Genomic DNA, 25,445 nt, shown 5'->3' on the forward strand with positions numbered 1-25,445 from the left:
GAATTGGAGGGTGGTGGTTAGAGCATCAGGGCTAGCAAGTGTGGTAGAGAGGAAGGAGATGTGGGATCACATGGTGGAGATAATCATGGAGAGCATCAGCGTGACCCCGGGTTCTGGTGATGGAGGTCAGGGAGAGGTCCACCAGGACGGTTCACCTTCTACTACACTTTGATTACAGGCAGATTTTTTTTCCATTCTGTCGCCAAAATAGAGACTCAAATCATTTTGTTGCCTCAGAAAAGATGCTAAAGATGGCGGGATATTAACAAGTGGTCGACTGATACAGGTGTATAGTACAGGTATAATTTTGTGTCTTTTTTTACCATTTAGTGTCTTTTTTAAGTCATTAAGTTTTTTTCTGTCATTTTGTGTCTTTTTTTGGTAATTTTGTGTGAATTTTTGGTCATTTTGCGTCTTTTTTTTTAGTTGTTTTGTGTCTTTTGGTCATTTTGTGTCTTTTCTGGGTCAATTTGTGTCTTTTTAAAATAATTTTGTGTATTTTTTTGTAATTATGTATTTTTTTTTGACCATTTTGTGTCTTTTTTTGTAATTTTGTGTCGTTTTTGGTCATTTTGTCTCTTTTTTGGTCATTTGGTGTCTTTTTTTGTAATTTTGTTCAATTTTGTTTTGTTGTCTATTTTGGTCATTTTCTGCCTCTTTTGGTCATTTTGTCTTTTTTGATCATTTTGTGTCTTTTTTTGGTAATTTTGTGTTTTTTTTAAGTAATTTTGTGTCTTTTTTGGTAATTCTGTGTCTTTTTTAATAATTTTGTGTCTTTTTTTAATAATTTTGTGTCTTTTTTTAGTAATTTTGTGTCTTTTTTGGTCATTTTATACTGCCTCCAGCGGCCCCATACAAGTAAAAAAACACAAATATGGGTCGACCTCTAATGTCGACCCATGCCAGTTTGCCTTTAACTCCACTTTGATTAAAGTCAGATTTTTTCCATTCTGTTGCCAAAATAGAGCCTCAAATCATTTCATTACCTCAGAAAATCCTCTGAACACGAGGCCAGATTGCATCGTAGCATCTCACACGTTCTCTGCTAAAGATGGCGGACATTAACCTGGTCAGAAGAGGCGAGAGCAGCTCCACCAGGTTCAGCTGCTGCCCGGTGTGGAATCTGAAACAGCAGCTCCACAATCTCACATCTGCTACCATCGTTAAGTTAAAATACTTAAAGTTTAGCAGATGCAGCATTTCTCAATTTTTATCACCAACAAACTCCATCGATCTCAATTCCCCAAAAGTTATGAAGGCTTGTGATTAATATAAAACTTCCAGACGTCTCGATTTAACTAAAAATCTCACAGAATGAGCACAGAAGCCTGGCGGGGCTTAAACCTGCAACTCTGAGTCGGGAGGAAAAGGCAAATGAATTTCACCTCATGAGCAAGGCTAAATGAGGCCCTAAACACTTTACTGCCAGCACTCACACCAGCATCCAATTTGTAATAACATGCTGTGTTTGTGAGATGAATTCCTGTGATGAATTACAGCAGGTTAGATTATTGTGTTACCCCCGCAAAGTAGGTTATGTTTTTCAGTCCAGTTTGTCTGTTTTTGTGTTAGTAAGCAGGATGTTAGCAGAAAAAAAACACTTAATAGAGCCTTAATTCTTAATAAATAATAGATTTAACATATTTGTAATAGATCTAGTGGAAAGAACCCTCGAGCTTTTGTTGTGAACACTTTGCACGAACATGTGTATCTCTGCATGAGACACCTATTTTGAGCTTCTTTTTAGCTCTTTAAAACCCTGTGGGTGACATCACGGAAGACTACAGCTGTATGTTATATACAGTCTATGGCAGGGGTCTCAAACTTACAAATTACCTGGGGGCCGCTGGCCGCACAAAATGACCAAAAAAGACACAAAATTACTAAAAAAATACCCAAAATGATAGAAAAAACACAAAATGACCAAAAAAAAATACCCCAAATAAACAAAAAAGACACAAAATGAACAAAAAAGACACAAAATGATTGAAAAAACACTAAATCACTTAAAAAAGACACCAAATGACCCCAAAAATACACACAATGACACAAAAAAGACACAAAATGACTAAAAAAAGACACAAAATGACTAAAAAAAGACACAAAATGACCAAAAAAAAAGACACAAAATGATTGAAAAAACACTTAATTACTTAAAAAAGACACCAAATGACCCCAAAAATACACACAATGACACAAAAAAGACACAAAATGACCAAAAAAAAAGACACAAAATGATTGAAAAAACACTTAATTACTTAAAAAAGACACCAAATGGCCCCAAAAATACACACAATGACACAAAAAAGACACAAAATGACCAAAAAAAGACACAAAATTATGAAAAAAAACTGACAAAATGACCCAAAAAAAGTAATTAAAGGGACCTTCCACACGGTAAAGTGCCATTCATATAAAACTCACATTAAACTTTCATATCAAGGTGGGGGCCACAAAATATCGTCATGAGGGCCACAATTGGCCCGCGGGCCGCAAGTTTGTGATTTTTGTTACACACACCCACGTGCTTGCGTAAGCGCACACACTCATCCAGATACACGTTTCACACACACATCTTGAGGTTAAAGGTTGCTGTATAATCAAATACTTGAAAAGGAATGCTTGTTGTAGGTGTGCTCCTTGTATATTATGTAGTATTATAACATTACTAGTATTAATAGTTTGAAATCTCTGAAGAATCTCATCATATCCACACACCGGCAGTAGCCCCCGTGGCCCTTTCAGAATTTCCCCAGAGGAAATTTTCTAGTTGTTTTTCTTGTACTGTTTTTGTTTATGTAATTTGTTTGTCATGTTCTATGTCTTTTTAGGGACCCAGGAAGACTAGCAGTCGCCATGGAGCCAGCTAATGGGGATCCATTCAATAAACAATAAACAACAAGTTGGGTTTTACAGTGTACCATTATCCTACTCCTGTAACATCCGCCATTAAATTATTCTAAATCCTAATCAATCTTTGTAGTTAACCCTCTGGAGTCCACAAAACCCTTTTTTAGCAAAGGTATTAAAAAAAAACACGTCAAAGTGTATTTAACATGTTTTTTGTCATTTTTTCATTCATCATAGTGTAGACACACCGGCAGTAGCCCCGGTGGCCCTTTCAGAATTTCCCCAGAGGAAATTTTCTAGTTGTTTTTCTTGTATGTACTGTTTTTGTTTATGTTGTTTGTTTGTCATGTTCTATGTCTTTTTAGGGACCCAGGAAGACTAGCAGTCGCCAAGGCATCACTCAATAAACAATAAACAATAAACAACAAGTTGGGTTTTACAGTGTAACATTAGAAATAAAAACGATTTTGACAACGTGTGAAACTGGATTACTTTATTAGTGGATCAAACGGGGACCTCGCCTGAACTAAAAGGACTTCTTGAGGAATCTTGGAGTCCGTTGGAGACAACAGCAGGCTGCAGGCTCCGAGCCAGATTACCATGGCATCTCTCCTATCACCCCCCCCAACTCCCCCCCCCCCCCCCTCCCCCCCCCCCCTCCACTCCCACCGCCCACCACCACTGTTGCCCCCTTTCCTGCCTCCTAAGCTGAATGACAGGTGGCAGAAATCCGATCAGCCCCGGACCTTCATCAAGGAAGGACTCCCATCTGAAACGGGCACCCTGCCCACTGACCCACCGAGGGCCACAACGCTGGGGCTTCTGGGCCCGGACGAGGTGTGTGTGTGTGTGTGTGTGTGTGTGTGTGTGTGTGTGTGTGTGTGTGTGTGTGTGTACACTACAGGCCAACAGTTTGGAAGCAAGATCAAATTTTTCCCAAAAAAAAAAAATGTTTTATTGCTATACTTTGCAACAAAATATCCATCCATTCATCCATTTTCTTCCGCTTGTCCGGGGCCGGGTCGCGGGGGCAGCAGGATTTTATTGCTCAGACTTTGTTTTTCCTTCGTTCCTTAATGTATACATCTAAACTCTTGTTTCCTTGTGTTTTTTTGTAATTTCTTTGTGGTTTTATGTGTGTTTTTTCAAATTTTTGTGTGTTTTTTTTGTATTTTTGGTGTGTTTTCAGTGTGTTTGTATGTGTTTTTTGTAATTTTGTGTGTGTTTTGGTTTGTTTTTTCATGTTTTATGTGTGTTTTTTTTTTATTTCTTTGTGTTTTTTGTGATTTTATGTGTGTGTTTTTTCTCATTTTTGTTTTTTTTTTGTATTTTTGGTGTGTTTTGAGTGTGTTTGTATGTGTTTTTTCTAATTGTGTGTGTGTTTTGGTTTGTTTTTCATGTTTTATGTGTGTTTTTTGTCATTTTTTTGTATTTTTGGTGTGTTTTGGTTTGTTTTTCATGTTTTATGCGTGTTTTTTGTAATTTCTTTGTGTTTTTATGTGTGTGTTTTGGTTTGTTTTTCATGTTATATGTGTGTTTTTTGTCATTTTTTTGTTTTTTTTTTTTTTTGGTGTGTTTTCAGTGTGTTTGTATGTGTTTTCTGTCCTGTAATGTATGTGTGTGTGTTAATGAGGCAGGGAATGGGGGAGCTGGGCTACAATGGGCACAGAGGCCTGGGAGGGAGACAGGGCTGAGGGGTATAATGGACTTTTTGGCTGGAGAACCGAGCGGCGGAGCTGGCACCGGGTGTCCAGGGCTCAAACGGGAAACGGGAGGCCGGCTCCCACAATAGTCGGAGCGAGCATCCCAGAGGGTCCGCCACAATAGCGGGGCAAGCTGCTGCTGTCAACAATGACCTCAGAGGCCTCGCTGCTTGAACCGACCGGCCCACCCTTCACCACTTCCCTTTTAGCGCTGCCATACGGCTAATGCAGGGATTATTATTAGGGACATGGATCTCCAACATGTGTGCATTTTGTCAGTGAAGTCCTGTCACTTGAGCTTTGGCTACTGTTCTGTATAATACAGCGGTGAAGAGGTTTCTGAGATATTCCGAAATATTCACAAGTATCAGCAAAACTGCACTGCAAAAAAGGGGTCTCTAATAAAAAACAAGATAAAAACACTAAATCTGAGGGAATTATCTTGCTGCATGGCCCCCACCTTGATATGAAAGTTTAATGTGAGTTTTATATGAATGGCACTTTACTGTGTTGTGTGTGGAAGGACCCTTTAAATATTTTTTGTGGTAATTTTGTGTCTTTTTTAAAATAATTTTGTGTCTTTTTTTGTAATTTTGTGTCTTTTTTGTAATTTTGTGTCTTTTTTAATAATTTTGTGTCTTTTTTTGTAATTTTGTGTCTTTTTTGGGTTAATTTGTGTCTTTTTTTAAATAATTTTGTCTTTTTTTAAATAATTTTGTGTTTTTTTTAAATGATTTTGTGTCTTTTTTAGTAATTTTGTGTCTTTTTGAGTAATTTTGTGTATTTTTTGGTAATTTTGTGTCTCTTTTGGAAATTCTGTGTGTTTTTTGTAATTTTGTGTCTTTTTGTAATTTTGTGTCTTTTTCTGTTATTTTGTGTCTTTTTTTAAATAATTTAGTGTCTTTTTGTAATAATTTTGTGTCTTTTTTAATTAATTTAGATTTTTTTCTGTTATTTTGTGTCTTTTTTAGTAATTTTGTGTCTTTTTTGGGTCATTTTGATACTGCCTCCAGCGGCCCCCAGGTAATTTGAGTTTGAGCCTCCTGTTTTAAGCGTTCAACATGCCTATTTCTCGATTTAACAATCTTAATTGAAGAAATTTTGTCAAGTGAAATCATCTGTCCATGCAGCAAGATAATTCCCCTTCAGATTTAGTGTTTTTATCTTATTTTTAAACACCTTTTTTTGCAGTGAGACAATGAGCAGCACTCTAATCTGTCCCAGCAGCTCCTGTCTAACTCATCAGCACATCATCTCCACAACTCAAAGACATTTCAATGTACTCGACACTTACTTCCTGCCCTTACACACCAAATCAGATTTGAAAATCTATCGGCTATCACAAGTGCAGCGGAGCATCTTGGCGCGAAATTGGAAATCCAGCGAGTAACACACAGGTCTGTCCTTGTGCAACCCACTGTCCCTGTTCTTCATGGAAAAAAAAGTTTATTTGTCTAAAATAGCTCTACAAGCAATCACCCCATGGGCTGGAGTGATTGTAAGTGGGAAGGGGGGGTAATGTAGTTGGTGGGGGGCGGGGGTCTCCAACCAGGAGGAGATTTAATTAGTGAAATCTCATTAAGTCTAACAAAATTAAGCGTAAAACAATCCTTGGTGGGGAATCGTGCTGGAGGTTTTGGGTGGGGAGCGGGGACACTTAGGGGCTGAGAGGACATGGAGGCTGGCGGTGCGATTAGTCTGGTCTGTGTGGAGGAAAAGACAAACGGTTCAGTATAACCAGACCTCCTCTGGCAATCAGCTAGAGGCCGCCATGTGTGTACAGATCCCCCATTGTCTTTGCTCTTATTTTGTCTTCGGCCCCCTTCACTATATGAGGACATTCACAGAGTTTAACCCTTAGAAGTCCAAGCATTCACATTATTTAACCCTTTGGAGTTTGGGGCTATTTTGTCGGTTTTGGACTCCTTTTCATTCTGCCTGTATAAACCACTTAAACATCTTTACCATGACGTGTTGGTGTCATTGTTTTTGATACAAGTCACCTGTATGAGCTGATTATTTTTTTCATTTTGACTTACTGGATCATCATTTTGAACACAAAAAAAAACACCCAAAAATGATTAAAAAAACACATGTAAAACACATAAAACATGAAAAACAAACCAAAAACACACACACAATTACAAAAAACACATACAGACACACTGAAAACACACCAAAAATATAATAAAAATACAAAAAAAACACACAAAAATGACAAAAAACACATATAAGAAACACAAAGAAATTCCAAAAAACACACAGAAAACACATAAAATACGAAAAACAAACCAAAATCACACACAAAATTACAAAAAACACATACAAACACACTCCAAACACACCAAAAACATAATAAAAATACAAAAAACATACAAAAATTACAAAAAAACACACATAAAAAACACAAAGAAATTACAAAAAGACATATAAAACATGAAAAAGAAACTAAAAACACGAACGTACAAATATGATCTTACTTCCAAACTTTAGGCCTGTAGTGTTTCAGTGACTAAATTCCCACTGTGTTGCATCAAAAGTGGCCATGTAACACTCGTCTCTCAACACTGTGACTGACCAGATTCCCTTGAGGGAAAAGTATTTAATCCAGTTGATCCTGTGGAGATAACCAGGACTTTACCACTGCTACATACTGGTGGATGTAGAGGAACTGGTTGGTTCAAGGTTTCACTCTTCTTAAATAGAAAAAATAAAATCTTAAATAGACCTGAAGCCAAGCCAAACCTGACCAACTTCCTTTTTGTCTCTTTTTTTCCAATCTAAAATGCACACCAGACACACTTCCTTTTGTCTATTAACTTTTTTCTTTGTTCTTTAATTGTAATAAAAAAAAACATCAAGGAGTTGGTATTGGTAATATAGTCATTGTTTGAGCTGGAATGAAAATAAACCTTTTTATGTGGACTGTGCACTGATTTCTCACCACTCAGAAAATGTGCCTTGAGAGCTTCTTTCTCAAACATAAAACTTTAGTAAAAAAATATTTTACGTTGTTATACATCATACAAGCAATTTATAACATTGAGTCAATTGCTGACTATTTAAAAAAAAAAAAAAAAACAACAACAACTTAAGAGCAGAAACCATTTCTAAATCATGCCAAATAATAGTGTCTTCATTATATATTGTGTTAAAAAAAAGTTTTTACAACAGCACATGTCATTTTGTGTTGTTGTATCTTTTCCTTTCGTATGTATGTGGGCGTGTGTATGTATGTATGTATGTATAATTACAGCGTAAAGGTAAATCATATTTATGTTTTGTAATACAAGACATGTTTAGACAAGGATTTTAACTAGTCATATTTAAGGAGAAGAAGTGGGAGTTTATAAGTTTTACTTCTTCTCACTCCTTTTCGAATATATATTCTACATGTCATGTTAAATTCATTGTCTCTGATTCTTTTTTTTATTATTTTGTTTTCATATTCCAAATGAACTTAAATCAATCAATCAATCAATATGGAACTGAATGAAACATTTCCAGTGTTGTTGATGTGTTTTGTCTATAAACATTTTATTATTGATTTATTAAAAAAAAGTAATTGAAAAGACAGTTTGACCCCATTTAAAATGCTAAAAAGACCAAAATAGGGACAGAACAATAAAGCCAAAGGGCGGCATGGTGCTCCTGATCAAAACACTTTTTTCTCCTGCAGGGATTCTGACGTGGAAGCAAATTATCCAGATATTAGACATACTGACGCACGGATTTTAGGCCTGCAGATCCAAGACTTGAGTCTCAATTACTAGGAACCAAGTGGACCCCTGGAGACCTCTACGCTGACTTCTGATAAAGAAAACTTCAGGAGTAGTTACTCCACTCTTCACTACATGAAAGCACAAACACCTGCAACTTACAAAGAGAACCACAATCCAACCTCATAAATAAATTAAAAGAAGAAAAAAAAAACTGAGAAAAGAGGTTTTCATTAAGCCCTGAGATAAAGGAAAAAAATGTGACTCATTTTCAATTCAGAAGCAGAAAAGACACACAACAACTTTTTCAGCTCTCCAAATCAATTTGCAATTAGTTGCAAACATGGAAGAGCAGAGGACATTAAAGTCCTTCGGCTTATTTCCATCTGAACCATAGGGACGAGCAGTAATATTAAAATGCTCCAAGACAGCAATTTCCACCTAATTTCTAATATCGTTGTCTCAGGAAGGACTCAGGTGGAGGTGGGAATGGGCAACAACAACAACAAACAACAAGACAATTCAGGCAAAACCATTTCTCGTGCACTATCCAGCCCTCCTAATAACCATATCACAGTGTTAAAACCCACTAGTTAAAGTCATAATACATTGTTGTGGATTCAATCAATAGTTCTCTGTCTTATCTGTTTTTGTGCAGTTCTAAACAGAGCACATATTGAGACATCACTGTTAGCTGCTGCATCATCACAGCACGCCACTCAGTGATACTCATCACAGCAACATGAACACTTCATTATGTTGTCTGAGTAATAGTGTAAGAGCTAAGACTCTCTTCTACCAAACCTGCACTGATTGGTGCATATTAAATTAGGTTTACTCAGCAACAAACGCGACCTTACTGAGTGTTTAAGAGGGAAGAATGTACGGTTATGTTGTAACCTTGGTTCTCTGAGTGAAGAGACGATCTCTCCGATTTGTTACATATTTCATACGTACGAGGTAGCTGGAGAGATCGTCTCGAAACGATAGGAACATATGGTTACGTTGTAACCTTAGTTCTCTGAGTAAAGAGACTATTTCTCAAGCTACCTCTTATATATGAAATATGTAACGGATCGGAGAGATCGTCTTGAGACGATAGAGATCGTACGGTTACGTTGTAAACTTGGTTCTCTGAGTAAAGAGACGGTCTCTCCAATCTGTTACATATTTCATATGTGTTAGGTCACATTCATTTAAAGCATGGGTCTCAAACTCGCGGCCTGCGGGCCAATTGTGGCCCTCATGACGATATTTTGTGGCCCCCACCTTTTATATGAATGGCACTTTACCGTGTTGTGTGTGGAAGGTCTCTTTAATTACTTGTTTTGGTAATTTTGTGTCTTGTTTAATCATTTTGTGTCTTTTTTAATAATTTTGTGTCTATTTTTTAATAATTTTGTGTCTTTTTTTAGTAATTTTGTGTCTTTTTTTTATTTTGTGTCTGTTTTTTAAATTATTTTGTGTCTTTTTTGGCAATTCTTGTCTTTTTTTGGTAATTTTGTGTCTTTTTTAGTGATTTTGTGTCTGCTTTTTAATTATTTTGTGTCTTTTTTGGTCATTCTGTGTCTTTTTTGGCAATTCTGTGTCTTTTTTTGGTAATTGTGTGTCTTTTTAATAATTTAGTGTCTTTTTTTGGTAATTATGTGTCTTTTGGGTCATTTTGTGTCTTTCTTTAATAATTTTGTGTATTTTTTGATAGCCTAATTCTGTGTCTTTTTTGGTCATTTTGTCTCTTTTTTAAGTAATCTAGTTTTTTTCTGTCATTTTGTCTCTTTTTTGTAATTTTGTGTCTGTTTTTTTTAATTATTTTGTGTCTTTTTTTGGCAATTCTTTGTCTTTTTTTGGTAATTTTGTGTCTTTTTTAGTGATTTTGTGTCTGTTTTTTAATTATTTTGTGTCTTTTTTGATAATTCTGTGTTTTTTTGGTAATTCTGTGTCTTTTTTTTTTGGTAATTCTGTGTCTTTTTTGGTCATTTTGTCTCTTTTTTAAGTAATCTATTTTTTTTTGTCATTTTGTGTCTTTTTTGGTCATTTTGTGTCTTTTTTGGTCATTTTGTGTCTTTTTTTTAGTGTCTTTTTTAGGTCATTTTGTTTCTTTTTCAAGTAATTTAGCTTTTTTCTGTCATTTTGTGTCTTTTTCTAGTAATTTTAATACTACCTCCAGCTGCCCCCAGTTAATTTGAGTTTGAGACCCCTGATTTAAACCAAAGAGGCAAACAGTGTTTGCATGTGGAGTGAATCATCAACCATTAAAAAAAAAAAAAATCTGAATTGAAGTTCCTGCCATAACTGAGCATATTTACGAATATATACTGAAGTGATTAAACTGATTGTTGGTTTGCGTGCGCTGCAGCAGGGTGATCGTGAGTGTGTACTCTGGCATGGCAACGTGCTCATGGCATGAATTACATCTGATTGTGTGCTCTTAACTGAAGTCAGACTGGTGAAGAAACCCATTAGCTGTGCCAGATATGTTGCTGCTGAATCACTTGAACATGGCATACAGCTTTGATAATGACCCTTATTTACAAACATATACAATCTTATAGTGTATCATGAGTTTAACAGGAAGTCAATGGTAACTCACAGTTGGTGTGCCCACAGCAGCGCAGTAGCTTTCGGTGTTGTTCTCTGCTCTCTCGCCCAGTATCCAACTCTCCACACAAAGCCTGCTGACAGAGGAAACATGTTTTATAAGGACTTATTACTTTATAAGGTCATCATTATTACAGACAAGGACATTTAAAATGATGTTGAATGTTAAAAAACAATGTGAGAGATGTTTGTTCAAAGTAATGAAAGAAACATGTCAACTGGTGTTTTAATACAACAATGGAGCTCAATGGCACAGAGGAAGAAGATGCATCAGACACACACACACACACACACACACACACACACGCACACACACACACACGTTCTTGTACTTCTATCTTTGTGAGGGTCCTCATTTGAATAGTGAATTCCCTTGCAAGGTTATAATAGTTTTGGATTTTTTTATCGGTTTTTAGAGTGAGTTTGCTAGTTTTTTTTTAGGTTTTTTTTTTTAAATGCTTTAGATTTTATTAGTTTTAGTTTTTTGTAATGGGGTATTTGTTGGGTGGGAGATTAAAAGAGGTCACAGTAAATTTTGCCTTTATTTCCTTTGTCTGATCCATCTTCATTATGTATGAAAAGAGTTGACAAAGACGAAAACGAAGGACATTTTCACTATAATTTTAGTTAGTTTTGTAACCACACAATACAGTTTCAGTTAATTATCATCATCATGTAACCTTTGACCCTTAAAACAAAGTCTGAAATCTCAAAAAAGCCTTTAAAGAAGTGAGGACCGGCCAAAATGTCCTCACTCTGTTGGTTAAAAACGTGTCCTGGTCCTCACTATGTAGGAAGTACAAGAACACACACACACACACACAGAATTGCACTTGTTAGTTGGTACATTCATTGTTGGTTTTGACCTTTACATAAGGTTTGTTGAGCTTATAAAAATAGTAATTTGACTGATATAGCAATTGCAATATGACTCACGATATTGGAAGCAATCACCATTTTGCACCATTATTCTCAATTTATTTGAAAAATATATTAAAATGACACCAGTGTGATTTTTTCGTAAGGATCTCTACCAATAAAAAATGCTTTTTTACATCTGTATAATATGATTTGTCAGCCATGACAGCTTTCAGCAACACACTACTTAAATCTGAATGGTATTTTTGACATATATTTTGCCTTCAAGGGATTTAGATGAATTGTGCAGCCCTAATATAAAAAAGACATATAGAATAACACAAGCAATGGACTTTGGAGCAGTAAACATTGGTGTAGCGGAAACTGAATGCCAACCATGATAAATCATGAAGCTGATATCATTTAAATGTATTTACTCATTGCCATTAACACATTATTCCAGTTGTGGCATATTATTCAGTCGTGTTATATTAGGGATAACCACAACAACCAAGATCTTGTTTTTGCACTCTTGGACATCATCCCCACCCACTGTAATAAAATGTTTGATTGCTTCGATCTAGGGACAGAGCAAAACCAGTAGACCAGGCACAACAAGAGGTCCAACAACCAGACAGGTTTTGAGTCCAAAGTCAATAAGCAACTTTTTGAGATCTTGCCTTTCTTTGAAAAGGGACAGTAAAGGCTGACAGGAAACAAGGGGATGCAAGTCATTTGTTTGATTCAAACTGAAGATGTTATTGTGACATGGTATACATCTGCAACCAAGGCCACATAAACCACAAAACAAATGTTTCAAATGATATACCGTCTCCCTTAGAAGAAGAGATTTAGAGATTTAATATCTATCTATAAAAGCAAGAAGCGTCTGTGTGTGTGTGTGTGTGTGTGTGTCTAGTTCATATCTCTCTGACCTCAGATTTATTATGTGTCTTGAGCATGGTACGAAGGTGTGCATCCTCGATTTTGAAGATTTTTTAATTCATTTTTCAAAATATCATTATTTACGTAGGACGTGTTGTGACATTGCACTGTTTCCGATCGGACGCCTTTTAGGGGAGCTCCGCCCCCTTTTAGGGGAGCTCCGCCCCATTATGCGATAGGCCTACACCTGGTCAGTAACACAATTCACTCTGGATTTCCACCCTGACTCATCTCATCTGGAAGTCTATTTAGCCTACCTATCTTTAGGAGTTTTAAAGTGGCTACAAGGTTCCATTTTCCAATAATATTCAAATAGTTTCCAGTGAATATCAATGTTCAATGTGTATGTGCTGGATGGTGTGGTACCTCATGAAAAGTAAGTGTTTTATGGAGTTGCAGATGTTGTTGCTAATCAGAGATTTAGCTTTATTCCCTTCTTATGTTGCATTACTATGTAATTCAGGGATGACATTCATGTTGCTTAGCGTAATGCCCATAATCATTTGATATGAGATACTTGCATGCAATATAGTATATCAGCTAATTGGGTTCATGTTAATGTACTTTTAGTGCAGCATACTGCGTAATATGCTATCTCACCATTAGCATGCTAAGCAGAGATTTAAGCCCTTTCTTCTGCATCAGTTTGATCCATTGAAAACAGTAAAAACAAAACTTTATTAACTGACAGCTAAGCATAATACGGACGAAAAGATACTTCCTACAGGCACTGCACTAGTCTCAAAGAACTTTAAGAAATGACTATTTCCAAGGATAAAGATAAAACTTTCACGCTTCTATTCATTCATCCATTATTCAAAATGAAATGTCAATAATACTGCATTGTCAAACTAGCTTCCAAATCCAATGGGTGTTTTTAATCTTTCATTTCAATAACTTATTATGTACACAGAACGGTTGAGTACTTGTAGTGTAGTTTGTTGTAGTCATCTTGATATAAAAGTACTTGTATGTACACTACCGGTCAAAAGTTTTAGAACACCCCAATTTTTCAATTTTTTATTGAAATTCAAGCAGTTCAAGTCAAATGAACAGCTTGAAAGGGTCCAAAGGTAAGTGGTGAACTGCCAGAGGTAAATAAAAAAAGGTAAGCTTAACCAAAACTGAAAGATAATGTACATTTCAGAATTATACAAGAAGGCCTTTTTCAGGGAACAAGAAATGGGTTAACAACTTAACTCTATGGAGTCTTGGGCTATTTTGTCCATTTTTGAATTCTTTTCATGTCTTTGTAAGTCATTTTGTGTCTTTTGGTGTCTTTTTTGTCATTTTGTGTCTTTTTTTTGGTCATTTTGTGTCTTTTTTTAGTCCTTTAGTTCAACATAAAATGTGATTTTGAATCTTTTTTTTACTTTCAAAACACTATCATGCCCAATAAAGAATTCTAAATGTTGCAAATGTGCATTCATTTCAGAGTACACTGAGACATTAAACTGCATCATTTTTTCTGGAAAAGTTGGTGTTTTCTAAAACTTTTGACCAGTAGTGTAAATCCATACTTTTTTTTATGCAGCTCCCAATCACTTGCAACAGAATCCATCTGATTAAAACTTCCAATGAGCAAGGTGAAAGCAGGGAAGTCAGAGAGCTGCTGTGACTGGAATTCCTTTGAGCAATTGAGTGGCTGGCCACAGCGCCGCAGAGAGAGTTATGGCGCACATGCAAAAGATTTAAGTTCAATCAAGCATTCAGGGCTGGACACCTGATCTTTCGCTTAAAGCTCCTCCAGAACAGTGGGAGTGTGGTCGGGCCTCACAGCGGGCCGCCTACCTCCAGCAATCTGCGAACACAGAGCCTCTGAAGGGTTGGTATTTATCCAGTCCTGCTCGGCGCAGTGGGGACTACTGTGTGTGTGGTAAAGGTACGACCAGAGGCCCACAGTGGATGGGGGGACTGGAAGGAAAGCTGTGGAAATTTAGCGAGAAGAGACAAAATATTTCTCTCTTTTTTACTGTTTTATCAAACTCCCTAAAGGCGGTGGCAAGTGAAAGAAAAACAATAAAAAGTTAATATTCTATCCCACTGTCATGCAAATTTTGAGAAAACTCAATTAGGAGTGTTTACAACATCTGAAATGTAGCAAATAAAGTGGTTCATTGAACATCGAATGGATGAACAGAAGATTTTAGGAGAAAATTAGTGTTGTAGAAGTTGCTTTTTTGTCTTTGGTGTCCATCATTTTTTTTATGCTTTCAACTGAAAACAAAAGCAGGGACGTGCTTTAGGTATTTATCCAGATCCATGTACTTTATCTTGTAATGAAAGAAAAATGGCTGACCTTTGTTTACTACAGGCCAAACGCTGTATTGCATTATGTTGGAAGAATGTTGTTTGTCCCTCTTTTAAACACTGGTTAAATAACTTAACATCGAGTTTGGCTCTTGAAAAACGGATGTATATTGTTGGAAAGAGGGCTTCTGAATTTTATAACATTTGGAAGATATTTCTGGAACTGTTGAGGAATGTAGATATGGACAATAAGATAATGAAAAATATCTAATTTGTTGTTGGGAATGTAACCTACAGTAAGAATACTCACCACAGTTTAATTTTTTCATTTTATTTATTTGTTTTTGTTATTTATTTTTTGTTATCTACATTTATTTAATTATTCATTTGTTTTGGTCCTTTTCAGTATTATTGATATTTTAATTAATGTTTTCATTGCTGCCATATGTTTGTGAAGTTTTGGTTGTTGGATGTTGTTATATTAACACGAAAACAAATAAATACATGTTTTTTTTAAAAAAAACAGGGACGTGCCTCATAGTTTTCTAATATGGTAATTTTAAATACACTTAATTATAAGACCTACAGCACATAGTGAATATTATAAGTCATTTCTCAAAACATATTTTTAAAGACTTGCATTCACATACATCATTTTTGGTCTTGTGTTTTTGTATTTTTTCTTCTTCATTGTTGGTTTTTTAGTTTTTTAGTTTTAGTTTTTTCATGCTTTTTCTGTCAAAGCACTTTGTGAACGCCGTTTTTAAAGGTGCTATATAAATAAAGGTATTATTAATATTATTATTATATGACAGATTTTGATTGACACTTAATTACAAGAGCTGCAGTAGGGCTGGGTGATATATATCAATATAAAAGATATCTCGATTTATTTTTAAATGTAATATGGAACTAGACCATATTGGATATATCGATATAGTTTTTAAAAAATATATTTATTTTTATATAAATACTGCCCTTTCTAGGGTTTGTCATATTTAGTTCTTTTGAAATTTTCTTTTTCTCATATAAATACATTTATTTCAGAAAAAGATTGGCCTATTTTATTTCATAGGCTATTTTTATTTAAGATATTTTTTTATTTATTTAAATGTGCACTTTATGGAGTTTTGATTTTTTTTTAAAAAGGTACTCCTGTTGTTAAATAGTATTTATGTTAACTTAAATAAACCGTTTCAATAAAACTACTTGTAAAATGCCATATTTGGCTTTAACTTTGACTGAACATTTGCTCTCACTGTGTAATAAAAATATCGGGATATATATTGTATGTCAATAGTTAGCATAAATATATCGGGATATGACATTTGGTCCATATCGCCCAGCCTTAATTCCAATCATTAAAACCCAATGAAAAAGGACATTATATACTTTTTTTTCCTATCTGGATGGCATAATGAAAGGCAAACCACTTTTAGTCATAATAATGAATAATCATAATGACAATAATTATTACAACTCAATGCTTTAAATGCTTGCATGGGTCAATATTTTAATATATTTATCACTTTTAGTCCATAACTTTTCGCCCAGCCCTACGCTACAGCACATATGACAGATTTTGGTTAAAATTGTAATTTTAGTGGAAAAAGGAGGAAACTCCTCCTATCATTATTCAAATGCATGTTCTATATATATAATAATTACAACTCAATGCCTTGAATGCTTGCATGGGTCAATATTTTAATATATTTATGACTTTTTGTCCATATCGCCCAGCCCTACACTACAGCATATATGACAGATTTGGTTAAAATTGTCATTTTAGTGGGAAAAAACCACCTCCTATCATTATTCAAATGCATGTTCTATATTTGGTGGGAACTCCAGGCTACAGTATTGTTTTAACCTGCTTTTATTTCCACTCGGCTCGTTCGTTACAATAAAAGACTTGGTGCTCCAAGTGTGAAAGAAAACAGGGCATGTTAATGATAGTAAAGACGAGCTCAGAGCCCAAGAAAAGGAGAAAGTCTTTAGGATGTAGCTTGAGTCTCCCTGCCAAACAGCTCCCTCAGACCATGGGAGATTTGGTTGAGAGCATTTCTTAGGTTTCTTTCAGCCACAAAGAAAACATTTTAGCCTCTCAGTAATCCTTCCCCAAGCCCTCCCTAAGCTCCAAGGGCCCTTCCTCCCTCGGTCATCCCTCCGGCCCCGTCTGGGATCCTGGAGGAGCGTCTCTGGATACTGAAACCAACCACACACACACCACACACACACACACGTCTGTCCATGACCCCTCTGGGACCCGGTTGACCTTCCTGTTGACGTCAAAGTAAAGCGGAGCGGGAGCCGCTGCAGCATGGGGCTCCACCCAGGGGGCTGGAGGTCTAATCACCGTGTTTCTCACAAAAGCCACAGAGGAAACATTAGCATTCCTCAATCTGACCACCATCACTCACACTGCAACCTCTACATGTGTTTACAGGTACACATGCACCCAGCCATTCACTTCTACTGCACCAAGAAGCAATTACTGTCCACACTGTGCTCCCTTATGTTAATCTGACAGCTATAGTTAACCCTCTGGAGTCTCCAAAAGCTCCAAATCCAGACTTCTTCATGACATCCAGACTAGAAAACAAAGCAGCGTGGAGCCCTACTGTAAATTTACCTCTAAAGTTCTGGCTGTAAACTCCATGAGGCCAGTTTCAGTTTGATGATGATATACCAAGTAAAACTGGAGACAAGCTCAAATAGATTTAGTATCAAATGATAGAACTGGTTGGAACCCTCTTATATGTTATATCTGCAACCTCTGTTCACATTTGCAACATTTAAAAAAAATTCTTGAGCATGATAGTGTTTTGAAAGTTAAAAAAAAAAAGATTCTAAATCACATTTATGTTGGACTAAAGGACTAAAAAAGACACAAAATGACCAAAAGAAGACACAAAATGGCTAAAAAAGATACAAAAAAGACACAAAATGACCAAAAAAAGACACAAAATGGACAAAATAGCCCAAAACTCCATAGAGTTAAAGATTTGTAGTGCATGCAGCCAGCTTCTAAAATATAAAGTAGGGCAATTGTGAAAGATAAGTTCAGTTCAATTTCAAACTTTATCGTCCCAAAAGAGGAAATTCCTTCAGCAGCATGGCAACATAAACACAATATCCCACCAGTGTTTCCACTACATTCATTCAGCAGCGGCCCAAATTTCACATGATCATTAATATCAATGCGCCACTAATGATTTCTACTCGCAATGTGTGAGCACAACAACAGTTGGTAGAGCGTTCGTCAAGTAACCGGAAGGTTGGTGGTTTGATCCCCGACCATGGCAGCTACATGTTGAAGTATCCTTGAGCAAGATACTGAACCCCAAATTGCTCCCAATGCTGCGTTCATCGGTGTGTGAATGAACTCCCAATGGTGGCAGGTGGCACCAGTGTGCCCTGGTAGCCCCTAACACCAGTATGAATGTGTGTGTGAATGGGTGAATGAGTGTAAAGCGCTTTATAAGTGCACCCAATTTACCACAACGTTATGTTCGACTTGTTTGGAGTCATCAACGAGCGCATCAAATCCTGTCTGACCCTCTTAGGACATCAACATAAAAGGTAACGTTCAAGCTTATATAGCGAGTAGTGAGCGGTTTATATAGCGAGTAGCGCAGGTAATGTAACGTACCTAAACGTAACAGCATATCTCCTTAGGGCAGTGAGTGGCAGTGTTGCCAACTTATCGACTTTGTTGCTAGATTTAGCGAGTTATCAGACCGCCTTAGCGACTATTTTTCAAATAAAGAGACTAGCGACAAATCTAGCGTCTTCTTCTGGTGTTATTGAAGACTTTCGGAGACCTGCTGGGTCGAATCGGCCCAGTCCTCCCGCAGCAGTCTCTCCCAACTGCAGTCACAGAGCCGGAGGGGATGTTAACCCCTTAGCATCCAGTCTGCAAATCGCTCAAATTGTGACAGAAGACACTGTACTTGCAGTTCTAAACATATTTAGGGTGTTTTTTATTCACTCTTCGTCTTCCCCACAACGTTATTCCATTCTCCTACAGCGTCCATTACAAGAACATGCACATGGTAAATTATGCAAATTAGGCAATGATGTCATGTAGCCACTTTTTGGACAGCCAACAGCTAGTTTCCTTACTGAGGAGTTGGTAAAACTGCAATTCTAGTGGAAAAACTGCCCACTATTCAAATCCAGACTCAAAACTCACTTGGTAAAAAAAATTACCTTACTCTGTATGATTGTACCGCACTTAATTTTTTATTTGTTTTATTATTTTCTATAACCGCATCGCACCAAGACACACGTCTTTGTTTTGTTTTGTTTCTTGTGCTTAGTTTTCATTCCCTGTTTTGTCTTGTTCAAACTATTGTAAAGTGTCCTTGAGTGTTAGAAATGCACTTATAAATTAAATGTATTATTATTATTATTATTATTATTATATGACAACTGTAGTCATTAACAGTGCTGCTACATTCAATACAAGGTTAATGTCTGTCTTGTATTGTTATAAAAGGCACACAGTTATATTGTGTAGAGCTTGAATAATACATTTAGTCAATAAATCAGCAGAAAATGCCACAGCAACTATTTAGATAATCAGTTAATTGCTTGAATAATTTTTCCAGCAAAAATGGAAAACATGAGAATTCTCAAACGTGAGAATTTTCTCTTTTTTAATGTGATTAAAACTGCTATCAATTATCAAACACATCACCTTGGGCTCTGAGGGGAAGTGATTGACATTTTTAATTAATTTCTTTCTCCCTTTTTTGGCATTTAGTTTCCTTTTTTAGCAGACAGTATTTTGCCTCACTTATTAATTTAGTGAACTTGACTCGGGTCATTTTGGTACCATGAACCTTTTCTCTATGTGGTTAGATAGTTCCACCTCAGAGGGACGGAGGAATATCTGCACCTCACAGATTGTTTGGTGAACTGTCCAGCACAGTGTCCAGTGTAACTGGATGCCATAGTTTTTAATAATAATAATTGTTTTTTAACTCCACCTTCTAGTCAAACCAGGTGATACCAAAAAAACTACCAGGTACTATCCATAACTTTTGATTTTGTAAAACCAAAAAAAATCTATTTGAGTTTAGTAGGGCTGTGCTGTACTGTGCATAAGTTATACACTGTTAAAAAAAAATTTTTTTATAATGTACGGTAAAATACTGGCAGCTGTGGTTGCCAAAATTTTAGCTTAAACAATACAGTGAGTGGGTTTTTTACTGTATATTTAAATGTAAATATCAGCAAAAACTGTAATGTGGACTGAATAGTCCAGTTATTTTCAGGGTAATTGTGTCATTGTGACATCACAGTATTTAGCTGTAATAACACTATCACTATCACTGTAATAACGCACTAATGGAGCAGCCTTCAGTGTGCAGCTGTGCATCATTGCGTAATTGGACGTCCTGCTTGAATTAAGCGCCGCAATTTCAAAACCAGTTAACAACACGGATGTGGCTTTGGCATCAGCACTCTATTTGTGGAGATGGAAGAAGATGCTTTAAGGTTGAATCTCCACGATTTAGTAAGTAAAAGCCACAAGGTGGATTAAACCTGAATATTTCACTGATCCAGGCTAAATTTGGCCGCTACTTAGTTTCATAACTCACCATATACGTCTATAGGGTGGCTGTGGCTCAGTTGGTAGAGTGGTTGCATATTGATCGGAAAGTTGGTGGTTTGATCAAGGCAGCAACCTCCTGGTCTGAGCAGGGAGGCAAACCAGGAAGTGCCTTAAGCTGCATTCTACCAAAAATTCCAGCAGGGGGCGCAAGTTTGGCTGCAGAAGCATTTTGGTCCATTCATTTCAATGCAAAATGAGAAAACTTCTCACTTGATTTATTACCTCAGAATCTTTTCAGGACAACATTATGGTCTCAATCACTAGTAAAAAATCTTCTTCAAGACAATTTGATGTTAATAGTGTAAATAATGGCCCCATTTAGAAGAAAATAGAAGATAAAGAATCGTATGATTTGGGGCGGGGCTACCTTTGATTGACAGGTCACTAACAAGGAGAGCCGTGATCAGGAGAGAAGCAGAACAATGCGTATCCACGGCAACGTGTCAATAAAGTTATATATAACGTTATATAGATATAAAAGAGGACGTTTAGCGGTTTGGTCTCATAACTTTGACCCTTTCACTGTATTTTCACTTAATGACAGTTTATTTGAACATTTTATTCAGTAAAAATGTCTTGTTCAGTGTTTGGTTGGACTAACAGACACTCCAAGGAGTCGCTGCTCAGTTTTCTGAGGTTAGTAACGTACATTTTGTTTCTGTTTTTTGCCAAAGCTAACATCCCAGTTAATGCTACAGCTAATGCTAACATGAATTAGCAGCAGCTTCTCTCAGTCAGGTTGAGGTGTAGAGAGGCTGTAGTCAGTGATCAGATCCCTCTCCTCCTCCACAGTCCAGATATGGTCTGCTCCCCATTATTTAAATACAATAATCTATGGTTCGATCCAGTTTACACTACATAAGTGCAGTCCATTTACCATTTACCATATAGTAATTATCGTGACAGGCCTATATATATATATACACGAAAGACGACATCCTGCCGATCCTTCCTCTGATACTTGTATTATTTAGCTGACGACGCAGTTTTACTTACGATATTAACTGTACAACATCTACCTGTGCTAGAGTATATCTTACATTATATAATTTATACTTTGACTTAAGTATCCGAGCACTTATTCTACAGTATATGAGTCACACACAGACTGATAGACATCCCCAGCCAGTGCATTAAATTAAACAGTGGGAGGATGAGACCTTGGTCTTGTGTTGTAAACGTTTCAGCATGTTATCACTGAAGGAATTGGACTCAGAGAGCGCTACTCCCTGGACAACTTGTGCTTCTTGTGAAATGATTGTTTTATTGTTGCACTGTGTACGACATTTGCTCATATCAATAATGGGATATGCTCCAATGCATCGGGGGGAACCCTGGGAGAGAATCCAGCCTCGTTTGACTCATTTGATTTCACTGCTCGCACTCGTGGCAAAGCAGGTTTGGAGAAAGACACGGGCACGATTAAATATTCACAACTTCCTGCCTAAACTTTCCCTCTGATCATATGGAGGCTGTGTAAAGCGGGGGGGGAGAAAACTCCAGATGGACATCTTTAAGATTTTCCAAATCCACCTCTTTTCACAGGAGTTTTGGGGTCAAGGTGTGAAGGGAGGACCAAAAGACCCGTTTCCCACAATCCCTGTGCAGCTATAGCCCCCCAGCTGTTCAAGGGCTTCCATAACAACAGCTGCGCAGAGGTTTAGTGGTTCACGTTGCTATGACAACAGCAGGATCAATTGGCATGCACAGACTCTGGGCTAATAGCAAAAGTGACATTATACCATAATTTCGTTTCAATAAAACACAGGCAGGTTTTTTACTGCGCTGAGATTCAGGGGGACATAAAAAAAAGAGAGGCAAATAATTAATTTTGCATAATAATGCCCGTGGCTCGGGCGCCTAAAAAACTCGCAGGAATCTCCCACGCATACTGACAACCTACCCAGCTACCTCGCACTTCAAAATCATTCCCTGGCATTGAAGATGATAAGTCAGAGCACAGTGTGATTGTTTCCCGGCTCATACAATAGAAGCTAAATAAGTCTTGGTGCCCGGCAGCTGTATGTGCCACAGATCACTGACCGGCAGGATGTGCAACAATCAGAAATATTTCTGTTCTCCTGACAAACAGGATATCGGGTCAGGTGGCCACCTTTACAGTGACGAGTCAGGGGTTATTATTATACACATTATTCTACCTCACACTGTAACATTGCTGTAAGGAAACAGACAAATTGTGACGGTAACATGCTGTTTATCCATTAACCCTAACCCTCTGGAGTCCATCTATTTATTGAATATACACATGTTTTATTGACAGTAATAACTTTATTTATATATGATATGTAGACAAGCTGAGAAAGCCAGTTGAGAGTTCAATCATAGGAGCTTCCAAAGTGTGACATTTATGTTTCTAGACCATTTTTAAAATGTGAATTTTCTTTCCTCAATGAAAACTATTACTATTTTTAATTTACATGCAAATAGACTGTTATTTATTATTTTTTCAGTTGTTTTTGTGTGTATGAATGGTTAAAAAAAAGTACATTTCCATAGAAACCTGTGTCACACACTGAAGAAGAATAAAAGGGACTTTTCTTGCATGCATACTGTTTTTGCAGCAGAATATGTTTTGATTAATGATGCACCGATACTGGATTAACCCTCTGGAGTCCATCTATTTATTGAAAATACACGTTTTATTGACAGTAATAACTTTATTTATATATGATATGTAGACAAGCTACTAGACAAGCAGACTGAAAGATGCTAAACAGAGGCAGAAATTAATGCAGAGGAAGTTGACAAATTTGAACCAAAATCTCCTGGACTTCAGAGGTTTAATAGGGCACTCATTGAAATACTTCCAAATTCCAAATTTCAACCCTAGAGAATATTGGAGGACATTACATACAGCTAGATGGGGAGGGGGGTAATATTTTGAGAAAATGTTTTTACGAGATTAAAGTGTCAAATCTACCAGAAAGAAATGTGCAGATTTATGAGATTTAAAGTGGTGAATCTGCGAGAAAAAAGTTGTTTTTTCCCCACTTTTGTCTCATAAATCTGCAACTTTTTTCGAGCAGATTTGCCACTTTAAATCTCTTAAAATCTTTGGCACTTTAATCTAGTAAATTTGCAACTCCCCTTTCAGACAGTAATATGCTCTATTTACAAAAAAATGACTGTATTGTATACTGCAACACTATTGCAACTAGCTTCAGCACTATACTGTGTTTTAATCTACTGTAAAAAAAAATCCTGTTGTTTTTACAGAAAAAAACTGCTGCCCCCGCGACCCGGCCCCGGATAAGCGGAGGAAAATGGATGGATGGATGTTTTTAATCCTTGTGGTATAGAAAATGGTATAGAGTATCGAATATTTTCCTGAGTATTGGTATGGAGTTGAACATTTTAGTATGGTGACAACCCTAGAATGCTGGCAAACCTGCTGCCAGTATTTAACTGCTGATTTACAAGACAATTGTTCACAGTGTATGTTGGTTTACATGCAGGTACGGTTGTCACGATACTAAAATTTTGATATGATTATCCCAAAAGACCCCAAAATTTAACAGAAATATTTTTATTAACAAGAAAAATGCAACATGTAAAAATGAACAGAACCACAGGTTAAATATTTATAATAAAAAACAGTTGTGCAAAAAGAAACTGCAACTATGATAACAAGATTCAGGTCTGAGGTAGTGCAAAAAATAAATAAATACAAATATAAACAATAACAATTGTAGGCTAATGAGAACTATGTCTTGTTCTTCCAGTGGTCATATCATGTTTGCATCTTGCTAATGGGCATGTATTAGTATTATGCATAGGATTTTTTATTCAGTCAAATGTAACATTTGCTGAGTTTGTTGATTTTTTAAAAAACTTTATTGAAGGTTTGGACAAATAAACTCAACTTCGTATGAAAGCCACGGGTATAAGCTCTCAAATACTTTTTGAATTTCATTTTTATCTGCTACAGAGGCTGAAAAATCTATTATTTAGTAGGTGTTGAATTTCCAGAAAAACTTCAGGTTTTAGGGGGTCATTTGAAAATCGCCCATAGGTTTTCCAGGCATTTTTTTCCAGGCGCTTTAGGCCTAAATGGGTTAATAAGTTGTTGGATCGATACTTTTGAAAATGAGCATTGTATTCGGATACAACATTTTTTCGACAACCCTACAAGCAGGACAACAGGATCTCAGGTGCCAAAACAACAGCAGAGCCAGAGTCAAACGTGGTGAAAGTGAAAAAGCTCAGATGTTGCAGTGTTTTTTATCTGGCGGGCCGAACTTCAACCATCGGAGGCTAATTCCAGAGAATTATAAGGGTCTCACAGTGACAATGGCAGGTATTCCCACAGGAGAAACCAGAGCCGACACGGCGTCAGCGCGGGTTTAAGCCCAACATTTAACGAGCATGCAGCTGATACAAGCAGCTGTGCCAGACAAAACACCGCACAAACACACACACACACACACACACACACACACACCAAAATGAGCACTTTGTCCAGCTGCATCTAACTTCAAGCCTGCCACAAAATTCTCTAACTTCGTGTCTCTGATATTTGACATTGATTATTCCGCTCCGTCTCACAGAATATGATAGCCCCTTGTGATCAGTGGGGGGAAAGCCAAACAGGAATCCACTGCTAAAAATACCCTCGTCGTGATGAGTCAGGACGGATTGAGCAAACAAAAAGAGACCCAGTCTAATTTCCTCCAGTCTGGGCTCTCGATAAAGACTTTCAGAAGAGAAGTTCCAATCCTCTCTGCCACCAGTGGATTCCTCTATTTAATAAATCGAGCTGCATCAAGAAGGGAAAGGGGAAAAAAACCTGCAGACTGGAGGGATAAAAAGAGATTATCCAAATAGAGGCTAATGATGTGAAAAAAGAATCACAGACTTAAAGAGAATAAAGGTGCAGGA

General features: G+C 36.8%; 1 protein-coding gene across 1 annotated transcript in view; it reads right to left on the reverse strand.

The window, feature by feature from the left end:
- Positions 1–11,091, reverse strand: part of LOC131986961 (uncharacterized) — a 133,380-nt gene extending 122,289 nt beyond the window's left edge. The window contains exon 1 of the mRNA XM_059352101.1: positions 10,863–11,091. The gene's annotated coding sequence lies outside the window, so the exon portion shown is untranslated. The remainder of the gene's footprint in view (positions 1–10,862) is intronic.
- Between the last annotated feature and the right edge of the window lie 14,354 nt (positions 11,092–25,445).

This window comes from Centropristis striata, chromosome 15 (assembly GCF_030273125.1).
Source record: "Centropristis striata isolate RG_2023a ecotype Rhode Island chromosome 15, C.striata_1.0, whole genome shotgun sequence".
Taxonomy (NCBI): Eukaryota; Metazoa; Chordata; class Actinopteri; order Perciformes; family Serranidae; genus Centropristis; species Centropristis striata.